Source organism: Pinus tabuliformis, chromosome 8 (assembly GCF_031772625.1).
Source record: "Pinus tabuliformis cultivar Carrire ecotype Pingquan chromosome 8, CPIR1, whole genome shotgun sequence".
In the NCBI taxonomy this organism is placed as follows: Eukaryota; Viridiplantae; Streptophyta; class Pinopsida; order Pinales; family Pinaceae; genus Pinus; species Pinus tabuliformis.
The window spans coordinates 1,690,043,229-1,690,065,734 of record NC_142294.1 but is presented as its reverse complement, the minus strand read 5'-3'; the positions used below and the strand labels follow the sequence as shown (position 1 = coordinate 1,690,065,734).

Sequence of the window (22,506 nt, the reverse complement as noted above, 5' to 3'; positions counted from 1 at the left end):
TCCTTCTTATTGCGCATAACCTTTACAAACAAGTCTAGCCTTCTTTCCAATTACTTCTCCATTTTCATTCAATTTATTTTTGAAGACCCATTTTGTCCCTATAACGTTCTTATCCTTCGGTCTAGGAACCAGCTCCCAAGTGTTGTTCTTTTCGATCTGCTCAAGTTCTTCATCCATTGCTTTGACCAACATTCATCTTTGCATGCATCTTTCACATTTTGTGGTTGAGTGGACGAGAGTAATGCCAAATAGCTTGAAGCTTCTACAAATTTTCTTCTTGTTTGTACACCTGCTTCTTTTTGTCCCAAAATCTGAGATTCTGGATGATTCTTCTCAACATATCTGGATGGAGTCTTCTCTTCTATCCTTATCTGCTCCTCTGGTTCTTCTTGAGGTTCTTCTTCTTCATCATTCTATCTTTGAGGGTGGCCTTCATCTTCTTCGATATCTTCAGGATTTACTTGCCTAGGAATGTATCCCTTCTCATCAACCAGTACATCAATGCTGTCAACAATTCTTCCAAGTCTTTTATTGTAGCATTTGTATGCTTTGCTGTGTGGAGAATAACTAAGAAGAATGCCTTCATCTGCTCTAGGTTCAAGTTTGCCAAGTTGCTCATCAGTATTTTTAATATAGCATTTCCTCCCAAAGATTTTGAAGTGCTTTACCGAAGGAGTCTCACCATACCAGAGCTCATGAGGGGTTTGAGTTTTGTTCACCCGGACATTTGTTTTGTTGAGAATAATAACCGCAACATGTGCTACTTCACCTCAGAAAGTTGCGGGAGTTCTAGACTCATCAAGCATACCACGAGCCATTTGTTGGACAGTTCTGTTCATTCTTTCCACCACTCCATTTTGCTGAGGAGTTCTAGCTGTAGAGAATTCTCTTCTTATCCCATGTTCTTCACAGAAATCGAAAAATTCATTTGAGGTAAACTCCCCACCTCTGTCGGATCTAAGGCACTTAATTTTGTATCCTGATTCCTTTTCAACCAAGGGTTTAAAGGATTTGAATTTTTCGAATGCTTCATATTTGTGCTTCATAAGTCCTAACCAGACAAACCTGGAGAAATCGTCAATGAATAATATCAAGTATTCATCTCCTCGAGGTGTCCTTTTCCTGAATGGACCACATGTATTTGTATGTACTAGCTCAAGAGGCATGCTAGCTGATCCTTCCTTCTCCGGAAAGGTAGTTCTGGTTTGCTTTCCAAACTGACATGATTAGCATATGGTGTTTTCTGTAACTTTGATATCTGGAAGATCACGAACTGCCTGAAATTTGAATGCTTTCCTTATTTGTGAAAAGCTTAGATGCCCCAACCTCCAGTGCCATAACCAGTGCTCATCATCCTTGCTCAGATAGCATTTTTGTTGTCCTCCTTCAAATATGTATAGATTATTTGGAGTTCTTTTACCTTTGATCACTGTTTTACCTGTATCAAGATCACGAACAAGACATCCATTTGATCTGAATATCACCTCGGTTCTTTTATCACACATCTGGCTGACACTTAGAAGATTATGCTTCAATCCATCAACATACAAAACATTTCCAGCTTTGACCTTTTCTTTTAACTGAGCAACGCCTTTTACTTTTATAGTTGCAGGAGTATCATTTCCAAAAGAAACTTTCTTTCCTTTTTCTAGAGCAGAATATGATTCAAGTTTTTCTTTATCACCTGTCATATGCTTCGAACATCCACTGTCAGTGTACCATAGATTTTCCTATCCCTCTGCATAAAATGCTATCCCACATCTTTCTGTTTGTGGTTCCTTTATTCTCCATGTTTTGGTGCTTGAGGCTTGTTCCTTTGTTTGCTGAAACCTGCTCCTGCATTCAGAATCTTCATGACCAAAATTATTGCAAATAGAACATTCAACTTAATTTTCAAGAACCGAAAAGTTGTTATAGGTCCTTTTTGTAATCCCGGTCATACTTCTTTGTTTTTGAGCTTCTCTAGTCAGGATCGTTTTATATGCAACACATTGAGCTGCTTTGTGACCAAAATTATCGCAAGAAAAGCATTGTCCATTGAAGAAACTTCTGCGGTTATCAAATCTTCCAGCCAAACGATTGTAATTTATACTGTCATTCATTCTTGAAGCAAATTGAGAGGATTTTACCTGTGGCTGGTTGTAGCTTTTGTTCATCCTTAAGATGGATTGCCCCTGATTTGCCTGATAGTCTTTGCTTGTAATTGGTCCCTGCTTTACCTGGTGATCTCCATTGTGCTTTTGCTCATTCCTTCTTGCTGCATCAAGATAACTCTTTGACGTGGATGCTTGAGAAGTTTCTCCATTATAGCCCAGACCTGTCTTGTTTAGAGGAGAACGTTGTACATTGATGATCTCATCCAGAGTTTCAGATCCTTTGACAAACTTAAGATTAATATCCTTTGTTTTCTCAATCTCTTTTCTAAGACCAACAATTTCACCTTCTAACTTTTCAAGATATTTTTCTTTTTCATCAATTTGAAGTTGTAAAGTATCAATGATCCTATTCTTTTCTTCTATACATGTCTTGAGTCTAGAGATTTCTTCACAAAAGCTATCCACACTATAGCATCCATGTAATCATCATCTTCAAATGCCATTAAAAGTTTATAGTCATTACCTCGTTCATCTTCATCACTATTTGATAGACCATCACTATCTTCATGAGTGTAGTAGCTTTTCTTATTTGCAATCTGTTTCTTGTTCCATCTAGCAGGTTCCTTTCCTTTATCCTTATGAGGACATTTCGCAGCATAATGACCTACTCTTCCACAAGAAAAGCATTTAAAAGGTAACTTACCTCTGAACCTTCCAGTACCCCTTTGAAGATTTCTGACAAAATTTGATTCTTCTTCTTCTTCTTCTGGCACGTGGCTTGCTTCATAATAGTCTCCTTTGCCTGAAGCCTTGAAAGTAGCTTCTCTTCTATCTGATGGACCTCCCTTTCTCATTTCATAAGCAGTTAGAATTCCGTGTAGCTGAGACATAGTAAGAATTCGTAAATTTTCCTTTTCTTCTATTGTAGACACTTTAGATTCAAACTTGTGGGACAATGATCTTAGAACTTTTTCAACCACAATAGCCTCATTTATTTCTTCACCCAAGTTTTTCATGCAACTAACAATCTTGTCTACCTGAAGGAAATAGTTAGCCACACTTTCATCATTATACATTCTGAGATTCTCATACTGAATCCTGAGGGTTTGAAGTTTAGCACGCTTTACCTGTTCATCTCCTTCGTAGCTCAAGACAATCTTGTCCCATATTTCCTTTGTGGATTTATATTGCATAACCTTTACGAATTCTGTTTGAGATAAAAATCCTAGCAGAGTATTGACTGCTTTAGCATTTGTTTCATATTTCTTCTTCTCAGCCGAATCTGTAGGAGTAGCTAAAGGAAAAGTGTAGCCTGTATCTATGATATCCCAAACTTTTGTACCAAGAGATTGAAGATAGGCAGTAACTCTTACCTTCCAATAATTGAAGTTTGTCCCATCAAAAAATGGTGGCCTGATTGATGCTTCCCTCTCGTAGTTGCTCATGATGAGTGATCTTCCTTCAAGCGATCAAGCTTCTCTGAAGAACCTGCTCTGATACCAATTGTTGGAAATAATACTGAGAAGGGGGGGGGGTGAATCAGTATTATCAAGTTCTTTTAATAAATCTTCATTATTTATACTTTGAATTATTGTTGCATGTCAGTACCATAAAATAATGAGCATGAATAAAGAAAACAAACAGTCACACCAAAGAACACCAGATGTAAGGTGGAAACCCAATGTGGGTGAAAACCACCTGCTGCAATATGTCTCTATCTTCTTTCAAATTAGAAACTCCTTTTACAATGGTTTTGTACTGGTGCAATCCTTTACCAGTACCCAGGCTGCAACCTGCAGAGAGCTACAACTCTCTCTCATTTTCCAGTCTCTCCTGGAAGGGAGCTACAACCCCCTACTTCTTTTCTTTCAAGGACCACTTTTCATAAATTTTCAAACTGGATCCAAGAACATCAAAAACCCATCAACTACACTTTCATCATCAATCTCTGATTTCACCAAAGCCAACCCGCATACAGATCTGCAAATATTTCCTTATAACTTTGCAGTTGTTACATCAGACATATCCAGATCATAACATGTGTAAAATAAAACATGCATCAATAATTCAAACCCAGATTATTAGATTTAAAGATCAAGCATATGCCACATATCATAGATCAAAATCATATAGAGATACCACTATTCCAGCCTTAAGATTTTGACCCATCAATAGAACTTATCCTTCTCCTTATGCTCAGGTTCCTTCTTCATTCAGATCCAGATATGCACCAAAACCCAATCACAATATTCCACATCTATCACTTTATCAGATATTCGATAATTCAGAAGATGCTTTGCAAAATGATCTCCTTCCTCTTTTATAGTCTTAGGCCTTTCACAATACCACGTGCCAAAACCATAGGATCAAAAAACTGTTGGACTAATACCGTGAACCAACCATGAAAGTGCGTGAGATCAACACGTTTGGATGCAATACCACGGGCCAAAACCATAGGATCAAAAATTGTCGGACTAATACCATGAACCAACCATGAAATTGCGTGAGATCAACACTTTTGACGAGGTACCATGGTCCAAAACCATAGGTTCAAATACCAAGGACTAACTACCATGGACCAAAGGTAAGTTCTCCAACATATACATGCTTTTCCTCATAGGTTCAAATACCAAGGACTAACTACCATGGAGCAAAGGTAAGTTCTCCAACATATACGCGCTTTTCCTCATAGGTTCAAATACCAAGGACTAACTACCATGGACCAAAGGTAAGTTCTCCAACATATACGCACTTTTCCTTGCATGAATGTGCGTGAAATTTTTCTCTACATGAAATAAACTTTTCTCATAAAAGTGCGTGAACTTTTCACTACATGAAATAAACTTTTCTCTGCATAAAAGTGCGTGAACTTTTCTCTACATGAAATAAAATTTTCTTTGCATATAAGTGCGTGAACTATAATTTATTATCTGAGATGAGTGGGTTGCCATAAAGTACAACATATGTATCATAATGCCAACAGAGTGTGTGTTGGAGACGAAGAGAAAGAGCTAGAATAGCCTAGCTCAGACAAGGAGTTCGCCATTTGGGAAAATAACAAGAGCAAAGCCTATGGATTAATTGCAACATCTATAAGTGAAGAGGTGAGTCGACATATTTTTCCATTTTCAAATGCTTTTGAAGCCTTACAAAATCCAAAAGAACTCTATGACTCACATTCTACACTTGAAGTTTTTCAACTCATGATTAAACTCTTCACTCTTGAATTACAAAACAATGATCCTCTTGTTCTTGCATGAGAAGTAAAATCCATAATGCATGATATCAAAGTCAGTAACGTTGAACTGGATATTCCTCTGGTAGCTTTTCTCGAGGCACTTTATCCTACTTACTCCAATTATCTTGAGTGATTGCAAGCAAATGGAAATCTCAAAGATATTACCTTTCACTCTCTTGTGAAAAAATTTACCGAAAGAGAGAAAGATTTTGGAAAGAAGACAACCCTTGAATCTTCTGAAGAGACTGTGTGCCTTGCTCATAAAGAAAAGAATCTTGCCCAAGATTTTTCCAGAGGAAGAGGTGGTCTAAGAGGAAGAGGAAGATATTTCAGAGGTATGGGGGGCAGACACTCTCAAGAACAAAAGTCAGATTTGCATTGCATACACTGCAAAAGAAATGGATCTCATGATGCCTCCACATGCAAGTTACCTTGGGACAAAATTAAGCAGCAAAGAAACCAAACCAAAGGTAAAACTAATGACATAGACAAAGGTAAAGCACCTAAATCCGCTCATTATGTTGTGACACAATGTAATATTGGAGTAAATAAAGACTTATTTAATGCTTCACTTGCTTCTTGGAAAAATGATTGGTTGCTTGATTTAGGAGCAACTTGCCACATGACTCATAGAAAAGATTTTTTTGAAGAATTTACTGACAATGTTGATGGAGCAGTATATCAAAACTCAAGCCATCACGGCTTGGCATAATTAGGGTTAAATTTCTTGGCCTTCTAGACTTCCTGCTGCATCATGTTCTGTATCTCCCAGAGCTGAAGAGAAACTTGCTATCCTTAGTCCACATCCGCCAGCAAGGCCACTCCATTCATATATTTGATGGCAAGCTTGAGGTGAGAAAAGCATCTAACCACTCACTTTTCATGAGGAGGATAGAAGAAAAAAGGCTTCTCAAGTTGTAGGGTACCTCAATTTTATAGAACTCAAATTCACATTTTATATTATTAATATTTTACCATCATCATATTATAATTAAGAGCCATAAATAAAATACAAAACCTCAAATTAAAAACTCTAAATATAAAAAGTTGATAATAAATTATAATTGAATGAGTTAAAAATATAATAAAAAATATGTTGTAATAAAATGAAATACTTAATTCATTTAAAAACTTTAAATTGCAAAACCAACTAAACCCATTTCATGCCCCACATATGTATATGATTTTCCTCCATAAAAACTCATGTGGAGGTCATGATCTTTTACATAAAACATTGACATGTAAAAGTATTGACATGTCAAATTTATATTAAATACTTCATTATATTATGAATTAAAAAATTATATATTTTTCATAATTTAAATAAATAAATTTATATATATATATATATATAATTCCCCAAGGAGATTCCGAACATAGTTGTTTTTACATAAAACATTGCCATTTAAAAGTATTGACTAATATTAAATGCTTCCTTATATTGTGAATTAAAAATTTATATATTTTTCATGTTACTAATAAATAACATTTAATGTAGTTTATGAATGGATATAACGAACTCTGTTTCTTGTCAGCTTGAAATTAGGTTTTCCACATATCCACTATATATTTAACTGCACTTTTCCGTTTTGAGTTACCGTGGTTCACTTTCTTGTTTATTTCTTATATGTGGTAAAACTCTGGGTAAACTCGATCGATCAGAAAATTAGTGTGTTTAAAGTCTGCTAATGGAGGTTATTCCAGAGGATGTTGTTCGAAAGTGTTTGCTGAAAATGCCTTTTAAATCACATGATACTCTGAAAGTTGTGTGTAAAAGCTGGGAGGCTATACTCAGTAGCCGTACTTTCTATGGTGACAGGAAGAAATTTGGTACGAGCGAGTAGCTTATTTTCCTGGTTCAAAGAGATATCAGGATTCCCGTCCTACTTGTAGTAATGGTATATGACCCAGTGAAGGGCACTTCGGAAAGGCTACCTCCAATCGATGATCCCCCCAATACTGAAAATACCAATATGCTGTCAGTGCGTTGCTGTGAATCGCAAGCTACTTCTCATAGGCGGATTCCAATCAGCAACTTTGATGAAGAGTGTTTATATTTACGACTTTGAGTGTGTGAGGTGGCGTCGTGGAGCTGACATGCCCACACCTCGAGCATTCTTTGCGTGCTCTTCCTCTTTTTCCAACGGACTTGTCTACGTGGCTGGCGGGATCGACGAGAGTGTCAACCCTCTTGCCTCTGCAAAAGCATATGACTTGGAGAAAGACAAGTGGGAAATATTGCGTCCTATGATCGAAGCGCAAGGGCAGGGAAGCCGTGGTGGATTGGTGGAAGGTAAGTTCATGGTGTTAGATGAGGAAGGGAAAAGTGCAGAAGTTTTTGATCCGAGTGAGGGAACGTGGAGAATGGCACATTTCAGGGGAGAACTGTGGAGAAGTTGTGTCATTTCTTCTTCTTCCGGTGGGGGGGAGTTGTACGTGTTCACAGAACACAAACAGGTGGAGAAGTATGATGTGGGGAAGGACACTTGGAGTGTTGTATCTACTCTTCCCATTCCCCATGATATTGGCTTCTTTTTAACATGCGGTAGACAGTGGCGTATCCTAAAGGCAAGATTTGTATAACTCACTTGAGTTTCCATATAGGAAAAATATGATGACTATTGCTCTCATCTGGCATGGCTCCCAAAAATGGATTTTTAACGATTTCCACACCTAATGCAGGGGTTAAGGTGATTTTCCATGAATTTTGGACAAAATACATTGCCCCAACACCATAAAGTTCCCATCCACTATAAAAATACTAGGAGTAACAATCATTTTCACACCTCTTAGAGTTCTCTCTGCATGTAAATTTATATGCTTCAGTGAGATATAACAATGAAATTCTCATGAAATTATTGATACCCCTTCAACGAAGTATTGGGTGTGAATTACAGATAAAATAAACCACCTTCCTACTAAAGGAGTTTTATCGCTAAGAGCACTTGCAGAGCATAACACAACAATGCAGATGAATTTGATTGAATATAGGGGTGAGGTTTATATGGATTTCCTTTATTTTCTCCTTGGAGCTTCTTTTATCCGATATATTATCTAAAAACCAAAGTCTCTTGCTTGAAAACGACTCACGACCTGTGTAAAACTCACGACTACGCTACTCTGCTATGATATATTATATTTAAACTAAAGTCTCTTCCTTGAAAATTGAAAATGTGTCACGACCTACACAAGTGGAGACTGAGTCTCTTGCTCAAAAACTAGTCATGACCTGCACTAATGGAGACTAAGTCTCTTTCTTGAAAACGAATAACGACCTACACGAATTGAGATTGAGTCTCTTGTTAAAAAATGAGTCATGAGCTGCACGAATGGAGACTATATAACTTATGTAGGAGAATCCCCTAAATTCAACCATGCCCTCAATTTGCAAACCAGGAATTTGGGGCGATTGCAGCTAAATCCAACCTCCAACCCAGGAAATCAAGAAATTGCATGCAAATCCAACCTCCCAAACCAGGCGAATCAAGCTTTGTGTTTTTTATCTCCTTTATTATTTTTTTGGCTAAAATGTAATAAATATTTAGTTTCTAAAAAAAAATTGCATTGTTTATCTGCTTCATTTGATTGTGATATTAATTTTCTCCCTTGATAAATTTATCAAGGGATTCATTAATGCTACATGATTCTTGAATCATCATTGAACCTTAGCTGGAATCATCATCATGTTGACTGTGAGCAATAGAGAGCATACATTATATAGTGAGACTAAGACTATATGAGGACAATCAGGATTCTAAGGTTCCTTCATCACATACATTCATTGTCATGGAATAGGTCCACTGAGATTGTGATTATACTCTTGCCCCAAGATCCTTACTCTTTATGTAAGCCGAGACTGTGAGTGATGTTGTCGCTCCTTGTTATGTCGAGAATGTGATATACATATATACGTATGTCGAGATTGAGATAGCATGATCTCCATGAAGATGAGACTAAAATAAATACAGAGTCCTCTTCATCTATACGAGATCTACTATCATGAGGTCCCTTCTTCATCAATCCATGTATTTATTCATAGATATGCCGAGAGTATTTAGCCCAATACATTGATCAGTTTTGTGTCCACGTTATACCTCCAATTTCTTGTCATGACCACACCTAATACCCTAGCTGAGGTGCAGTCAGACCCTAGTGCAGAATTTCTTCTCCATGCAAGATTTGAGAGTGAGATCTTCTTCCTTGATTGCATTCTCTATGCCTTCTTGATTTCCGTTCCTTCACCCAAAAATTTAGAGAGACAAAAATGCAAAATTTCTTATGTTCTTCTTGGTGACCCTCTCCTGGGAATTTATAATAGTTTGCCCATATATGCAAGCTAACATGATTTTGTGAGCCGTCATGACTCTTTCTTGACCCAAAATGACTTTCATTTTCTTAATTAATTTGATATTGCAGCCAACATGAATATCTTCTTCTTGATTTCACTAGCAGACTTCTTTGGAGGATTATGCTTGGTTGTTGGAGGGCTTCTACACACCTTTGTGGACTTGATTATATTTACATAAAGTCATGAAGAGTTTCTATACACATAAATAAATCTTAAAGACATAAAGAACAAGTATTTCACCTAGTGACACTTCTTACTCATGAAACCCATGTGGCAATATTACAAATATAATTTATTTCCTTTTATTACAAATACAAACATCATGTCAATATGAAGATCAAACCTAGTTACACTTTCTTCAACACTCCCTCTTAACTAGGGAGGTATTCATAATGGTACTTGGTCATTCTCAATTTGAAGAATTTCTCATAAGAAGAATCATATTTGCAATCCATCTGTTATAGCATCATTTCAACCAACATTGTTTCCATTTAGCAAGGCCTTGACTAACAACTCCCTCTCTCACTTATATTAGAGCACAATGTTGGTTAGACCAATGACTGATAGACACACATCATCATTATTTCTCTTAGGGTCATACCCACCTGGGTGTCCTCCGAGTATGCCCTACAAGGACTATTCTCATCATGGGTTCCCAACCCTCACGAATATTGGCCCTCTTACTCACTCTTGCCTTGGATTACCTACCACATCCTCAAAGAGTGTTGGATGCCAGATGATTACACAATCCTCCGGTATTTCTTCTAAACTAAAGACAAGAATGTCCTGTATAACTCTCCCTCTTAACCAGGGAAGAGTTCCAAGTTTATCTTTCCTCGGAAACTTGCACAAGTTCCTTTTCTCGTAGGAACTTCCCAGAGCTCCCTCTTACCCTGGGACTCTATCATCAGTGCTTTATAGGGTCTTCTAGTTGACTGACGATTCAAGACTTTGATGTCATCACTTTCTTCATATGTATGGTTCAGTCATCCATAACTCTCCCCCATCATGTCATTCGTTCTTTCACGGAAAGTATCCTTCTTGGCTTTACATCTGGGGCTTCCTTCATAACCTCATCTATCTTCACTTTCCTCCAACAGTGATTGCTCTGGATCACAAGTTACACATACCTAGAATTGCTCTCCTTTTCTTAATCCTGCACACATACCTATAATTTTTCCAAGAGGTCATATACCAAAAACAAATTACATATTACCTTTTCATGATGGCCTTCTTCAAGTGACATATTCTTGTAGGTATCAATCATCCTGCATAGATGTTGACACATCTTCCAATGATATATGTTGTCAAGTGTCCTCATCCTTTCAAAATTCCACCAAAGTCTTCACATGTTTCCAAGAGGTTTCTCGGTCAAGTCTTCCTGATCTTTTGGACGTTGATTTCCTTCATCAATGTTGCATACTTCACGATCTCTTCCATCCTAATATCTTTCATTCACAAGAGATCTTAGAGTTCTTCCGTTGTAGTCAACTACCTTATAATTCATATGAGGGCATATTATGTTGATTTCATCTAGTTAGACTTATGTCTTTCTGCACCCTTTCAGAGGAGGAGATCCTTTCCCTTTTGATCATGCTTGATCCATTTTATCTGCAACCATATATCATGACATTACAATATCAAATGAAAATAAAAATACAATTATACATACCTCATTTCTCCTTCAGGTATCTTTCAACAACTTTCTTGATTGAATGGATTTTCAATCCCTTGATCGTCTTCATCATGTCATCAGTCCTTTGTCTCATGATTTCCGTAAGTTGGAAATCCTAATGAAACTATTGTTGCCTTTCCAGACTAGGGGATCCTCCGTTGACGTTTCTATCAGAGACTCTTTAGCATCTAGAATGTTCCTATTTGGAAAATGTTACCTTTGACCTAGATGACTTCTTCCTTTCCTTTGATATTAAACGAGATTCCCAAGAGCTATGTTGTCCATGATTCATAGGATATCTTGTTTCCATGATGCCACAATGCATCTTCTTACCATGATCATATATGCAAGGACTTCTAATAGGATCCTTTTGAGAGGGACACCATCTCATTCATAATGGAGATCTATTACTCCCTTTTCCTTGATCCTTTCTTTAGCCTCCTTCACCCATCTGGAAATATAGTATTTTTTTTCCTTGTCAACCTTCCCTTTCCTTTCCACGCATATTTGGGTCCTTTCAAGTTTTCTTTCTCTACCTAGCATAGAGACCTCAAATTGTTACAGAAGGAAATTTCCATATCCCGAGGACACCTCACATCTTTATTATTAAGAATGTAGATGATTATTTTCGTATCATCTTTCTTAGATCTCCCAAATGAGATCTCATGAATATATTTCTTCTCTACTTCATGTCGGAGATTTCCTTCTCTAATTTGTATATATCTCTTATTTATATCCTTTCTTGCTACATAGAGATGAGAGGACTTTTAAGAGTTCCTTCTCATGAGCTTAAAGGAGACCTATTCATGAATTCCCTTCCCTATAAAGATTATGTCAATCCCCTTTATTCCGTGCAAGATAACCCATATATCATATGGATATCCTTGCATTCTTGAAGCCATTTCAAATAAAAAATGATTTCAAATCTTCAACTCACATTCTATTTAAGTGACACAGAACTTGCATTCTCTGTCATTCAGATGTATACAAATCTTCGACTGAATGTAATAGCCCTCCAAGACCAAGAGCAATCCCCAAATGCAAGAACACTTCTCCAAATACAAGAACATTGAAGTCTGGAAACAGAATAATGAAGATCCTCATTTCGGCTCGAAAATGAATTAAATTAAAGAAATGGAAGTAACATCAACTCAATAAAATAGTCATAACAGTTCATGATTTTATGTCGTCTTGCATATATGGACATAACCGCTATAAATACCCATCTAGGGTCAGCAAAAATACATGAAGAAAAAATCTTGCATGCCTATGAAATTTCACATATAGGAGCAGATCCATAGTAGGGTTTGACTGCACCTCGTTCGGGTTTTAGGTGCAGTCATGATCTCAGGTATACGGAGTAGGAAGGAGGAATCTCGGCCAAGTCTGCAACTCCATGTGGGGACAGGATCTTGACATATCTATGAGACCCTTTGCATGACTGTAAGGTGCAGTTCTCAGATCACCGTAATTTCATATGGGACAACAATAACTTCAAGTGGCACAATAAGCTGTGATAGTGACTGTAAAGCCCTCACATATATCCTTGTAGTTTTGATCTAGGCATATAAATGCGTATCTCGGTGATCGAACACTATTACAGTCTCGACATAATAAGGAGTAGTAGTAATAATTACAATCTCGACATAATAAGGAGCAACAGTAATCATTACAGTCTTGTATTAAATGGAAAGTAATATCTCAGTGCAGGAAAGAAAGTAATCACGATTTCGGTGAACCTAATTCATAGCAGTCAATGCATATATGTGGTAGAAAGAATCTTGGAATCCTTACTGTCTTCATATAGCCTCGGTCTCAGAAGCATCACATTGAATCTATCGTTGCCCTCATTGTCTTGGCACTTTTTTCATAAAGTACACTCTCTACTACTCACAGTAAGCATGATGATGTTTCTAGCTAAGGTACAGTGATGATCCAAATATGGTGTAGTAGCAATGAAGCCCTCGGTGCATTGTGATGAGCCTCATAAATGGGTAATTATATGGGCTCATTTTACCTCCTAACCTAGTCAAATAAACGATTCTCTTAGCTTAATGTATGATTTTCTGATTATATTTATGCTTAGAGAGTGAGTTGAGTTAGTTATGATACCATGTGGTCTAATATGTGTTTAATGCATATTATTGATGAGTTTTGTGGTCAAAGTCAAGGATGCAGTGGACAAATGGCAGTAATAACTCGAAGTGGAAAAATAAGAGGACTTATAGGAGGGAATCCCCGTCATTTATTACTCCTCACTTCAAATTCCCCTTCATTTAGCTTGGAGAACAAGAGCCAAGTCATGCACTAGAAGGCAGCCGAGCAAGTGGTGGATGACTGATGATTATCTCGAGTTTTGGGAGCCAAACCTCCCTGATTTTAAGGAAGATATTGGTAGCTTCACTTGTATATGTAGAGAGGCCTAAGGCCTCATTAAGGTTGGATTTTTGTTGTAGTTTTCCTTATGTAAACTCTGCTCAACTTTGAGCTTATTATCTTAACAATTCATGTAATCTTGTTATTGTTTTGGGAATAAAGATGGAATCATTTTTGAGTTAGCACTGTGTTACCTCAGAGGGCTAAAGCTCTTGGGTTAGGGCCAAATCCAAGTAGCCAAGCTCCTCTTTACTTGTATTTGTATGTTTCATTTCATTTTGTAGATTAGGTTGCTATTAGATGCATTTATTTTACGGTTAAGAATAGGTTGCTTTTGATGATTGAGTAGGTTTCTTCCATTTTTGCTTTCTATAGCAAGTTAAGAAGTGATAACGAAAAGATCTAAAAGTATATCCACTCTAATACCTCTACCAGAATCAATTATTTTTTAGCAGCAGAAGCTTTTTTTTTCTTCTTGACAAAAGCACATTTTTTTCCAGTAGAAGTATTTTTACAGCACTTAGATTTTACAATGCATTCAATAATATATATTGTGGGAGTAGTTCTCACTCACAAGGAGAACTATCATGAGTGGTATCAGAAGATAAAACATACCCTCATTTTCAATGAGTTGTGGAAAGGAGTGTGTGTTAGAGATGAGACAAAGAGATAAGACAACGTAGCTTAGACAATGAGTTCGCCATTTGGGAAAATAACAAGAGCAAAGCCTATGCATTAATTGCAACATCTGTAAGTGAAGAGGTGAGTCGACATATTTCACCATTTTCAAATGCTTTCGAAGCCTTACAAAAGCCAAAAGAACTCTATGACTCACATTCTGCACTTGAAGTTGTTCAACTCATTATTAAACTCTTCACTCTTGAATTAAAAAACAATGACCCTCTCGCTCTTGCATCAGAAGTAAACTCCATAATGCATGATATCAAAGTCACTAAAGTTGAACTAGATATTCCTTTGATAGCTTTTCTCAAGGCACTTTATCCTACTTACTCCAATTATCTTGAGTCATTGCAAGCAAATGGAAATCTCAAAGATATTACCTTTCACTCTCTTGTGAAAAAATTTACTAAAAGAGAGAAAGATTTTGGAAAGAAGATAGCCCTTGAATCTTCTGAAGAGAGTGTGTGCCTTACTCATAAAGAAACGAAGCTTGCCCAAGATTTTTCCAGAGGAAGAGGTGGTCGAAGAGGAAGAGGAAGATATTTCAGAGGTATGGGGGGCAGACACTCTCAAGGAGAAAAGTCAGATTTTCATTGCGTACGGTACAAAAGAAATGGATCTCGTGATGCCTCCACATGCAAGTTACATTGGGACAAAATTGAGCAACAAATAAACTAAACCAAAGGTGAAACTAATGACATAGACAAAGGTAAAGCACCTGAGTCCGCTCATTATGTTGTGGCACAATGTAATATTGGAGTAAATGAAGACTTATTAAATGCTTCACTTGCTTCTTGGAAAAATGATTGGTTGCATGATTTAGGAGCAACTTGCCACATGACTCATAGAAAAGATTTTTTTGAAGAATTTATTGACAATGTTGATGAAGCAGTATATCAAAACTCAAGCCATCACGGCTTGGCACAATTAGGCTTAAATTGTTTGGCCTTCCAAACTTCCTGCTGCATCATGTTCTATATCTCCCAGACTTGAAGAGAAACTTGTTATCCTTGGTCCACATCCACCAGTAAGGTCACTCCATTCATATGTTTGATGGCAAGCTTGAGGTGAGAAAAGCATCTAACCAGTCACTTGTCATGAGGAGGATAGACGAAAAAAGGATTCTCAAGTTGTAGGGTACCTCAAGTTAATAGCACTCAAATTCACATTTTATATCATTAATATTTTACCATCATCATATTATCATTAATAGCCATAAATAAAATACAAAACCTCAAATTAAAAACTCTAAATATAAAATGTTGATAATAAATTAACATTGAATGAGTTAAAAATATAATAAAAAAATACGTTGTAATAAAGTGAAATACTAATTCATCTAAAAAATTTAAATCACAAAACTAACTAAACCCATTTCATGCCCCACATATGTATATAATTTTCCTCCATAAAATCGCGTGTGGAGGTCATGATCTTTTACATAAAGCATTGACATGTAAAAGTATTTACATGTCAAATTTATATTAAATACTTCATTATATTATGAATTAGAAAATTATATATTTTTCATAATATAAATAAATAAATTTTAATATATATCTATATCTATCTATAGATATATCTATATGTATATGTATATATATATATATCTATAGATATATATATATATATATATATATATATATATATATATATATATATATATATATATATATATATATATATATAGATATATATATATATATATAGATATATATATATATATATATATATATATATATATATATATATATATATATATATATATATATATATATTATTCCCCAAGGGGAGTCTCGCCATAATTGTTGTTACATAAAACATTGCCATTTAAAAGTATTGACCAATATTAAATGCTTCCTTATATTGTGAACTAAAAATTTATATATTTTTCATATTACTAATAAATAACATTTAATGTAGTTTATGAATGGATATAATGAACTCCGTTTTTTGTCGGCTTGAAATTAGGTTTTCCACATCTCCGCTATATATTTAACTGCACTTTTCCATTTTGAGTTACCGTGGTTCACTTTCTTGTTTATTTCTTTATATGTGGTAAAACTCTGGGTAAACTCGATCGATCAGCAAATTAGTGTGTTTAAAGTGTCCTAATGGAGGTTATTCCCGAGGATGTTGTTCGAAAGTGTTTGCTGAAAATGCCTTACAAATCACATGATACTCTTAAAGCTGTGTGCAAAAGCTGGGAGGCTATACTCAGTAGCCCTACTTTCTATGGTGTGAGGAAGAAATTTGGGACGAGCAAGCAGCTTATTTTCCTGGTTCAAAGAGATATCAGGATTCCCATCACTACTACATGTAGGGGGTTTTAAGACAATATTTGAGTCAATTGTCTTAACTTAAGACAAAAAAAAACTTGTGTATTGTCTTAAATATTGTCTCTAAGCGGGTGTCTCAAAATATAATGTTTCAAAAATTTGTCTCTATTAAGACAATATAGAACACATTATTATTGTCTCTATAAAGACAATAATTATTGTCTATTAAGGGACAATTTGATTTTTCTCTCTAGAGACAATTTCATTTGTCTCTCTAGAGACAACTTCATTTGTGTCTCTTTAGAGACAATTACGTTTTTGTATTTTTAGAGACAATAGCTGAGATTAAAAACATATTGTCTCTGTAGAGACAATATGTCCATAATTCAAACTATTTTCTCTCTAGAGACAATATAAAAAATTATTTAAAGAAAAATAAATGTCCATAATTGTCTCTCTAGAGACAATATAAAAATTTATTTAAAAAAAATAAATGTTCATAATTCAAACTATTGTCTCTCTAGAGACAATATAAAAAATTATTTAAAAAAAAATAAATGTTCATAATTCAAACTATTGTCTCTCTAGAGACAATATAAAAAATTATTTAAAAAAAAAAAAAATGTCCATAATTGTCTCTCTAGAGACAATATAAAAAATTATTTAAAAAAAATAAATGTCCATAATTCAAATTATTGTCTCTAGAGACAATATAAAAAATTATTTAAAAATAAATAAATAAAATCATTTTGAATGTTCTTTCAAAGTAGTTTCACATTCAAAGTTCACAAATAGTACTTGTGTATGAGAGAAACCACCACAGAAATTGTTGTCTGATAGAAACGAGTGCATATGGGTTATTAATTACGTCATAAGGTGTTCCCTTTAAAATCAACTCCCCTGCTTGCGACTAACATTCTTTTAAAGACTGGCAAAAAATGGTTTACAACCGGACTAACAGTTAGGGCAAAGCTTGAAGCGCCCATAGCTGCATTCACAGTTAATGAAAAAGCTGCACACAACCCTTCTTCCTCCATAACATCTGTAAACAATGGAAACCGGCTAGCCACATCGTCCTTGTGTCACTAAAGCCACAGCCTATCATCGTCCTCTATTCGTGTGCAACTAAAATTCGAGGAAGCGTTGAAAGATACCATCTTGATGCCAGTTTATTAATCTCCTATTTCACATGTTCTGGGTTCATATAGTATGCTATTTTCTTGATATGCCACAAATTCTTAAAATAGATTGCAGCAGGGCAAATTTGAGTCATAAGAGTTTTCTTTTAGCAATGCATATAGTGTTTTCCATTTTCTCTGTAACGGCGTATTTGTTTTCCCCACGTTTTTTTTTCAATTACCGGATTTGAAACTGTATCTATGATATTTATGCTGAACTGCACATTTGTTAAGGTGCATGGTTGATGCAGTATTGGGGGTGTGTACTACAGACAGTCTGTGGGAGGACTCGTGTTGGTCAACGTATCCCCCTGCAGTAGAGACTACGTAATCTGTGGGAAGTTGTGCAACCCTTACACATGAACTTTCATCGACATTCATAAATAAATTAGACTATATTCTTATTAAAAAAACAGGGTCAGAATGCGGTGGAACAGGGAAATATTTTCCTAAAGACCAGGTTCTGGTCACGACTCTGCAATAGAGAATTAAGATATTTCTTTCAAAGGAAAGTACACAACCAGAGGTGAGTCCAAGACCCTGAATGTGAGGAATCAGGCTTAAACCCTATCACTCGATGTAACAGAATTAAACTCAAAGGGATTACTCGTTTAAATTCTTTAAAGAAAAACATGGTTCGACCCCGTTTCTGGGTGGAAGAGCTTCCAAACCCCAACTGTAACAAAACCCCAAGTGTAATCAAACCCAAAAAATATCAACGGAGATAATTCCAGCTAAAATCACATCAAGAAATAATGAATAAGTATACTATCTGGTAACTGAGACGATTTACGAAACCAAACCCTCTACAGAATAGCACAACCAAAAGGACATAAAGAAAATAATAGTCGATAAGCCAACAATGTATGGCAACATCGCATAAGTTTAGAAAACGTTCTATGTGGACATAACCCAAGAAGAGTAACTCAAGATAATACAAAATCGACCATTTTATTACACCTTAACAAGCTTAAGAGCATAAATGTCTTATAGTGCCAAAATTAAAAGAGAGAATGGACTTACAGAAGGTAGCTATTACAATTATAGAGTTGGCCAGTGTGGCTCAAACTATCATAGGTGAAATCCCCTCAAATTTAACAAGCTTCCTAGAAAAAAAAAGACATGATTCAGAAACAAATTAGACTATATTCTTATTTAAAAAACAGGGTCAGAATGCGGTGAAACAAGGAAATATTTTCCTAAAGACCAGGTTCTGGTCATGAATTTGCAACAGAGAATTATGCTATTTCTTTCAAAGGAATGTACGCAACCACAAGCGAGTCCAAGACCCTGAATGTGAGGACTCGGGCCTAAACCATGTCGCTCGACGTAACAAAATTAAACTCAGAGGGATTACTCGTTTAAATTCTTTAAAGAAAAACATGGTTGGACCTCGTTTCCGGGTGGACGAGCTTCCAAACCCCAACTGTAATCGAACCCAATAAATATCAATGGAGATAATTCCAGCTAAAAGCGCATGAAGAAATAGCGAATAAGTATATCGTCTGGTAATCGAGATGATTTACCAAACCAAACCCTCTACAGAATAGCATAACTAGAAGGACATAAAGAAAATAATTGTCGATAAGCTAGCAACGTAGGGCAACATCACATAAGTTTAGAAAACGTTCTCTGTGGAACATAGCCCAGGAAGAGTAACTCAAGATAATACAAAATCGACCATTTTATTACACATTAATAAGCTTAAGAGTGTAAATGTCTTTTAGTGCCAAAATTAAAACAGAGAATGGACTTACAAAAGGTAGCTATTACAATTACAAAGTTGGCCAGTGTAGCTCAAAATATCAGAGGTGAAATCCCCTCAAATTTAACAAGCTTCTTAAAAAAAAAACAAAAGACATGGTTCAGGCCTCCGGACTGAAGCCAGAGGGTCAGTGCCTCTTCATAAGCATACACTTAAACATTTTCCAAAATATGAACATTTGCCCAAGAGGACGGCTAGACTATGCAGGAAGGGTGAACCATCTCCTTCCGCGAAGAAAACAAGAAAAAACTACAGCATGTTTTAAGACAAACCAGGGCAGAAAACCTCATACCCGGTGGAAAACCTCTAGGTCATCTCTATTCCTCAAAGGCACTGCTCCCATCTAGTAGCAAACTCAAAAGTGAGAGCAAGGTGTACCTACGAGAAAACCACCACAAATAGATTAAGTATTCAAAGATTTCCTTATAGAAGAGCTTAGTATGCTATGGAGAAAGTTTAAAACATGGTTGCAGGAAAGAAAAACAAAAACAGGAAAACTAACCAGCAGCTAACTTACGCGGAATACCAACTCTGGCAGTGAGGACAAGGATTGGCACTTTGAGCGCCTTTCAAAAACCTCAATAGAGCTCTAGTTTGAAGTAAGCAAATGCCATGGTGTACCAAAGGATGCTTCTCGATGGTCATCAGATTGCTATGAATAGATTCAAAAACCGCACACCAGAAGGGGATTCCGAATTCCTCAACGAAGTGGAGATCATCAACACCGTCAGGCAACTGAATCTAGTCATTTTGAGGGGCTGCTGCGTGGCTAGTGACAAGAAGGAAGGGCACCAATGGTTTCTAATATATGATTACATGTCCAATGGAAATTTGTATGAGCCTATCTTTGGAGAAAAGTCCAATGCCCTTCTTTGAGCTAGCCACAACGGATGAACATTGTCCTGGGGACTTCCAAGGGACTGGCTTATCTACACAATGGCATCGAGCCTGCAGTTTATCATAGAGACATCAAACGCAATAACATTTTACTGGATGAGGAAATGAATGCCCATGTGGCTGATTTTGGTCTGGCGAGGATTATGATTGAAGTAGGAGAATCCCATCTGACGACAAAAGTAGCAGGGACACATGGCTACTTGTTCCCTAAATATGCTCTCTATGACCAACTTACACACAGAAGTGATGTGCACAGCTTTGGGGTTCTATTGTTGGAGATTATGAGCGGCAGAAAGGCTCTTGACACCACTACTCAGTCAACCGCCAATTATCTCATCGCGGATTGGGCAATGGCCCTAGTGAAGAATGGCATGACTAGTGAAATAGTAGACCAAAGTATCTGCCCGAGCGTGGAGGAGGACGTGATGTAAAAGTTTGTTTTGGTGGGTATTTTGTGCTCACATGTTATGCTGGCATTCAGACCTCGAATGGTTGAAGCCGTGAAGATGCTAGAGGGGGAGGGTGATATTCTTGAAATCCTAGACAGGCCTGTGCCACTTATGCTACAGGGTCCACCTACTACAGACTAGAATGGTTCGTTAATCCTTCTTTCTGATAGCGTTTCCTGGCTTTCATTCAGCTCAATGGAGATGTTGAATATGTCGGTAAATGTCTTTCAGTTTCAAAATTAAAATAGAGAATGGACTTACAGAAGGTAGCTATTACAATTATAGAGTTTGCGAGGGTGGCTCAAAATATCAGAGGTGAAATCCCCTCGAATTTAACAAGCTTCTTAAAAAAATAAGAAGAATACATGATTCAGAAATAAATTAGACTATGTTCTTATTAAAAAAAAACAGGGTTAGACTGTGGTGGAATAGGGAAATATTTTCCTAAAGACCAGGTTCTCGTCATGACTCTACAACAGAGAATTAAGCTATTTCTTTCAAAGGAATGTATGCAACCATAGGTGAGTCCAAGACCCTGAATGTGAGGACTCAGGCCTAAACCCTATCGCTCGATGTAACAGAATTAAACTCAGAGGGATTACACGTTTAAATTCTTTAAAGAAAAACATGGTTCGACCCCATTTCTGGGTGGACGAGCTTCCAAACCCCAACTGTAATCAAACCCAACAAATATCAATGGAGATAATTCCAGCTAAAATTGCATCAAGAAATAGAGAATAAGTATATTTTCCGGCAACTGAGATGATTTATTAAACCAAACCCTCTGCAGAATAGCATAACCAGAAGGACAGAAAGAAAATAATAGTCAATAAGCTAGTAACATATGGAAGCATCACATAAGTTTAAAAAATGTTCTTTGTGGAACATAACCCAGGAAGTGTAACTCAAGATAATACAAAATCAACCATTTTATTACACATTAACAAGCTTCTTTTAGTGCCAAAATTAAAACAAAGAATGGACTTACAGAAGGTAGCTATTACAACTACAAAGTTGGCCAGTGTGGCTCAAAATATCAGAGGTGAAATCCCCTCAAATTTAACAAGCTTCTTAAAAAAAAACAAAAGACATGATTCAGGCCTCCGGACTGAAGCTAGAGGGTCAATGCCTCTTCATAAGCATACACTTAAACATTTTCGAAAATATGAACATTCGCCCAAGAGGAGGGCTAGACTATGCAGGAAGGGTGAACCATCTCCTTTCGTGAAGGAAACAAGAAAAAACTACAACATGTTGTAAGACAAACCAGGGCGAAAACTCTCATACCCAGTGGAAAACCTTGGAGTCATCTTTGTTCCTCGAAGGCACTGCTCCCATCTGGTAGCAAACTCAAAAACGAGGGCAAGATGTACCTACGAGAAAACCACCACAAATATATTAAGTATTCGAATATTTCCTTAGAGAAGAGCTTAATATGCTATGGAGAAAGGTTAAAACAAGGTTGTAGGAAAGGCAAAAAAAATAGGAAAACTAACGAGTAGCTAACTTACCTGGAATGCCAAC

The 22,506-nt window shown here is 36.4% G+C and overlaps 1 pseudogene; it reads left to right on the top strand.

Moving 5' to 3' along the window:
- The first annotated feature begins 7,278 nt into the window (after positions 1–7,278).
- Positions 7,279–21,123, top strand: LOC149242743 (putative receptor-like protein kinase At1g11050 pseudogene; annotated as a pseudogene).
- Positions 21,124–22,506: the final 1,383 nt, after the last annotated feature.